Source organism: Papaver somniferum, unplaced genomic scaffold, assembly GCF_003573695.1.
Source record: "Papaver somniferum cultivar HN1 unplaced genomic scaffold, ASM357369v1 unplaced-scaffold_132, whole genome shotgun sequence".
Taxonomy (NCBI): domain Eukaryota; kingdom Viridiplantae; phylum Streptophyta; class Magnoliopsida; order Ranunculales; family Papaveraceae; genus Papaver; species Papaver somniferum.
In genome coordinates this window covers 8,594,079-8,600,078 of record NW_020622381.1, presented here as the reverse complement: position 1 = coordinate 8,600,078, position 6,000 = coordinate 8,594,079, and positions in this window count along the sequence as shown.

Sequence of the window (6,000 nt, the reverse complement as noted above, 5' to 3'; positions counted from 1 at the left end):
TGTTATGATCATGAGAAGAAAGAACGACACGACCTTTCGATCTCTCTTCATTGTAAGCCTCATACCTCGATTCTCTTTTATCGTTCACTCTCAATCTAATTTCTAAATGCCTCTCCCTTTAGTCCACCTTATTGGTTTCTCTAGAAGTCGCTCTATTTTATTTTTTTATAATTTATTTGTCTACAAATAAATAAAAAATAATTCACCACCACCTCTTAACAAAGAAAGAAAGTGTGCATCTAGCAGGCTTAGTAATCGTCTGAAAGTTTAATTGTGTGACGTAGCTACCGATCAAGAAAAACATTTGTGTGACTCAGCTAGATGGGTCACCTAATTAACAAAACTACATGTTGTATAAGATTTTAAAGATAGTAGCCTAAACAGAGTAAGTACATTCTGTAGGAAATATTCATGTCAAGATACATACTAGTAACCAACAGAAACAAACAGATCTTGCCAAAGATTACAATAATAATTAAACCAAAGATTGAGTCTTGTTACATACCTTAACAGTGCTTTTTATCTCCCAGCAAATAGAAAAGAACCAACAATTAGCAATTGAGAATGCAGTCTTCCCTTCTCTTTCAAGTCTGCCGTATATGGGATATGTATGGCATATCTGATGAGAAGAGGGACTCCCCTCTTTATATACTTTCAAACTAGTCCTCACCCATTACGAGGATATAGCAGGATAGGGTAAACCACCAATCTGAATCTTTATCTCACCGTCATAATAGGGATAGATATCAGGTTATTCGATATTTTCCCTTATCTCTTTATCGTACCAAAGTGACTCACAATCCAGGTTTTAGCAAACACTCATGTTTAGTATTAACCACATACGAAAAATTCTTACATTCTCCCACTTGGTTGATTCTAAACATGTTAATAGTTTTTATGAAAAGATGTTACTGGATCAGCTTTAGAAAACGGGCGGCCACCCTTGAGTTTGAAAACAGTCACACAAGGTACTTCACAGAGACAATCCTTTATTAACCTTTGCTCAAACAAATAGCATCACTAAGCTGGATCATGAAGACAGTGCATTCAATGTGATGATGCAAGGTCAGTACAAGGTCTCAGTTTAGTATTGCTAAAATGCCTAAGATTTCTTTAACCTTTCCGGTGATGGTGGTTCATAACACATTATTCTGCACAATATTATGTGTTATTCATATTCGTCCAAGCTTCATGCAGTTAATGCATGTCAACCTGATATGTTACTGCTTCCGCATGTAAAAATCTATTACCAACTATCCAGGATGAAAGCTCATCAACCATGGTGCCTACCCATGTAAAGCTCAAGCAAAAACAGAGCTTATGCAAAGCTTCCTGAGGCTACCGTATGTATACAATAATTATGATGCATCAATGGAAAAACAACTTATTCAAATCAAACAAGAGTTATGTTACTGTATACTTGACTGCAACATAAGAATAATTCAGTAATGTTGAACCAACATAATTACTTTAACGGTTTTTTCTACTGAAAGAAAAATGATATGAAAGTTTTAACTTTACTGGAAATCAATAATATATGATCTTGCAAAACTACTTACTACTTTAACAGTTTTATTGAAAACAATGGAAGTATGAACTCCCACTAGAAAACAACAATTATGTGGACTTAGCCGAACCAAACAAAATCTACTTTATTTGCATTTACTCGAAACAAATGCACCAAAGATTTACTGCCGTAACTTAGCTGAATCCAACTCCCACTGAAAAACAGATCCAAATGATCTTTAATTCCCATGGCATTACTAATTCAATTTAAGCAAAAATTGTGATAGGGAAACTCCCACTAGAAAACTCTATCAGATGATTCCACAATTCCTACTCGGAACACACAAGGAAATTGACAGGATATTGTATTCCGTGATCATAAATAGTCTACAGAACGTGTACTGTAACCATAATATTTCAAGCAAGCACAAACTCCACCGCACAACTATTAGTGAGACTATATATCACAGTTCTGACTTCCAAGCCTCAACCTCAAATATACTCATAGTCTAAATGAGCTAAATATATCAACAAGATTTCATTTTACATCCATTAACTAATTTCCATTATTTGAGCCGGTGAATGCAAGATGGACACACAAATAGATACTTCAGCAGCTTCCAATTAATATGAAACGATGTGGTCATTAAGTCGCCAGAGAATTAAGAATATACTTCAAAACCCCTTTAATTCACTATTAACTAATATCCAGCACTATATATAGTCACTGTCACACAACATCTACTATAAGATCACCACAACTTTGACCCCTATGTCGTGAGAATAAGCATATACATCACGACAAAAGACATCACGGCAAAAGATACGTATATATACAGTCGCAAACTAATTTCATAGAAGGATCAACCAGGAGAATCCAAAACTATCACAAAGCAGCCATAACTACAGTAAAATTAAAAAGGATTAGACCATACCATGTTCATGGAAACAAACTGATGCAATATGCTATCACCAATCGGTCTATACTTAGAACATACTCATTTGTCCCTAAAAAACACCCATTAAATTCAGACTCTTGTTGCGGGTTCGTTTTATGGAAAATATAATCCTTAAAACCAGTAACATATGATCCTTAAAACTCCATTAGATCAAATTAAAAGATCATAATAGATAGAAAAACAAGATTATCGGTCCAATCACATCTTTAGATTTCCGCAAATTCCTTCATCTCCTTCGGTGCTACTCATACCTCCAATTGTAGGCAACTATAATATGTTCAAGAGTAAGGTTCATGTACCTATCTTAAGTGTATAATGAACTACAGTCCTATATAGTGATTTTATTGGTCCAAATAGCCTGTGAGAATGTACATCTGTATCCAGTAAGATGACTTTAATAATTAGAAAACGTGTAGCTCACTCCATACAAGGAGTTCTAAGTCTGGAAAAATTCCATATTAGCTAAACCATTTGACACATTTGACACTATAGTACGTCGAATTTAAACTCCAAATGAAACGACAAGTCAAATATTTTAGTAAGCCTGATTATAACACTTATATACTCACGACAATTAATCCAACAGTCAGCTCAAACATACTCCGAAAACAAAAGAAACAGGCTGTACACATCTTCTCAAATTATTTATATACAAGATTAAATCAAAACAACTATTGCAAAACCAAACACAATAAATAATAGTGTAATCTACACCACTAAATTTTACACTACATCTGCTAACTAATCACTGAGGCATTGAAACCATGAAAAATTCTAACTTTCTAACATTAAGATTTCCATATGTAAAAGACAAGGATATTGGTCACCACATATTTATCTAAGGTACATGAGAAACTATACACAAATGAAAAAATATGCATTTGAAGTTGAACTCCAGCAATCTTTGGTGACTAACATAGTACAGAGTGGATAGTGAGGTTTCTGAACCATTCAAGAAGATTTCAAGCTTATACGTGTCCCCAAGACCAGGAAGGTACTACACGCAACCAAACAGTTATAAAGATGTTGTCTCTAATTCGAAACGCTACTTCTACTACTACTGTGTAGGTAGTTGCAAATTTCAGGCCAATAATTTTCCTACTAACATGTAAAGGATACATTTTCTAGTAAAGGTTAAACCTTAGGACAAGGTAATTTCTATTGGTTCCTGCAAACATTATGTATGGTAAGACTGCTTTGCAGTCAGCCAATTTGCACACATTGAGGCATTTCATGACACAAAAGCTAACACAAGATAGCAAAAACACTGGCTCGGTTAACAAAAGATGGAACAAGCCCAAAACAACAAAGTACTTTGAAATATCTTCACCGAATTAATTAGATCAGAAACTAGATTCTACAATGCCAATAGACTCTTCACGGGTTCTTTAGGCATGACTCTTCCAACTACAACATCTTACACAGACTCAATATTGGGTGAAAAGTAGTTCTGAATCTCGCAGGCTACATCTTGTGGTGTTATTTTAATTCACAAAATTATGCAGCTTATAACACCATACAAAAACTAGTTCCCTTGCTATAAAAGACTATTAGGCCGCATACAACAACATTACTGAACTATGCGTAGTATTTTGTACTATAACTTGAGTTCCACTCACGACAAACGTGCTCACTTAATCAGCCTTTACAAAAGGTACACGTATAGAAGAACTATGAATCTGATGCCCAGACAGAACAACTATACCATTAGTTTAATGAAACCAAGAAATCTCCAGTCATTTGTTCTCAACTAATCGATAAGCTGAAAACAGTGTCATTATCAATCAAAATTGACCAAAACATTCAGGATCTGTATTTATGGAATCGATGCTCAGCCATTATATTTCAAACAAACATAATTTCATTTTATTTCAAACATGTAAATCAGTCTTAGGGTGTAGCTGAAATACTCGAAGTGTTTTATAAACATTGCAACCTTTCCACTCCGCGGGACAGTGACATATCATCGAAATACACCTTTGGGCAGTACAAAGGACATACAATTCACCTCCCTATATGTGATGAAAATCGCCTACAGAACTAATCTATTAGGACTCAGTTCGATATAAATACTTCCTTGCCTTTGGGTAAAGGGTTATTCATCTCTTGCTGAATACTAAAAATTATTCTGTTCTGCCTAGTCCACAAATAAACTACTAGACACCTTTGGGCAGTACAAGCAGTTTTACTGTTCATAGGCACACACTTGTGATCTCAGCGGTCAGAAACAAAATTCAAGACAACACAACCTTATCCAAGTCAGACACCTTTAGGCAAGACTTAACTTGTAGAAATTATGCACTCTTGAATGATCACTTTAGTGGTCATCCAGAACCCAATATAGGATAGACCTTTCTTTACTCTTAGGTTTAAGAACATGCTTTAATCTATTATAGAAGTTAAAGCGTATAGATGTCATTATACGACACTTCATGACATCACAGAGTACAAAGAACAATTACTTGTATCTAAGCGCAGTCTACTGTTATCATTAACCAATGAATAGCACTTAACCAATGAATAGCACTTCAATGTTCATATCAGCCTTTGAGACATGTTATCAAATAGGTTTCTTGCATATAAAAAGTGTTGTCTCTAACCTATCATCAGGACATAAACATGTATCTAGTTGGAGTTTATATCAAATAGGTTATATGCATTCAGTTGAAACACAACACTCGCGAGAAAGCACAAAAAACATTCAACATAGTGAAACTATGAACCACTACACACCTTTGGGCAGTCCTAGTAGTTCACTGTTTGGAGGTAAAAACTTGTGATCTTGCTGGTGATAAACCAAATCAACTGAGTAGACACACACACAAAAAAAAAACAGTCACCTTTGGGCGGACTTATCTTGTGTAACTTATGCTTTCTAAATGATCACTTTATTGGTCTTTTAGCAACCTAAATTAGGACAGACCTCTCAATACAATTGAGTTAAATCTATATCAGTATTACAACACAGATTGTGTATAGGTTTTAAAACTAAGACAACAACAGATGAAAACTTATAACAATTCACAAAAAAGTTTTAGTATGACTTAAGATCACTTTATAACCTTTTCTCAAACAGCTTATATGCATATATATCCACCTACAGTTGTAATCTTCCTGACATAGCAAATGTTTCTCCGATTTGGTTTAAACAAAACTTAAAATCAACAAGAACTCATCCATACATAAACATGAAATCAGATTTTAATCTAGGGCACAACCACGCTCATGACACCAATGTAGGAAATATTCATGTCAAGATACATACTAGTAACCAACAGAAACAAACAGATCTTGCCAAAGATTAGAATCATAATTAAACCAAAGATTGAGTCTTGTTACATACTTTAACAGTGCTTTATATCTCCCAGCAAATAGAAAAGAACCAACAATTAGCAATTGAGAATGGAGTCTTCCCTTCTCTTTCAAGTCTGCGGTATATGGGATACGTATGGCATATCTGATGAGAAGAGGGACTCGCCTCTTTATATACTTTCAAACTAGTCCTCACCCATTACGAGGAAGTTAGATTTTGTGT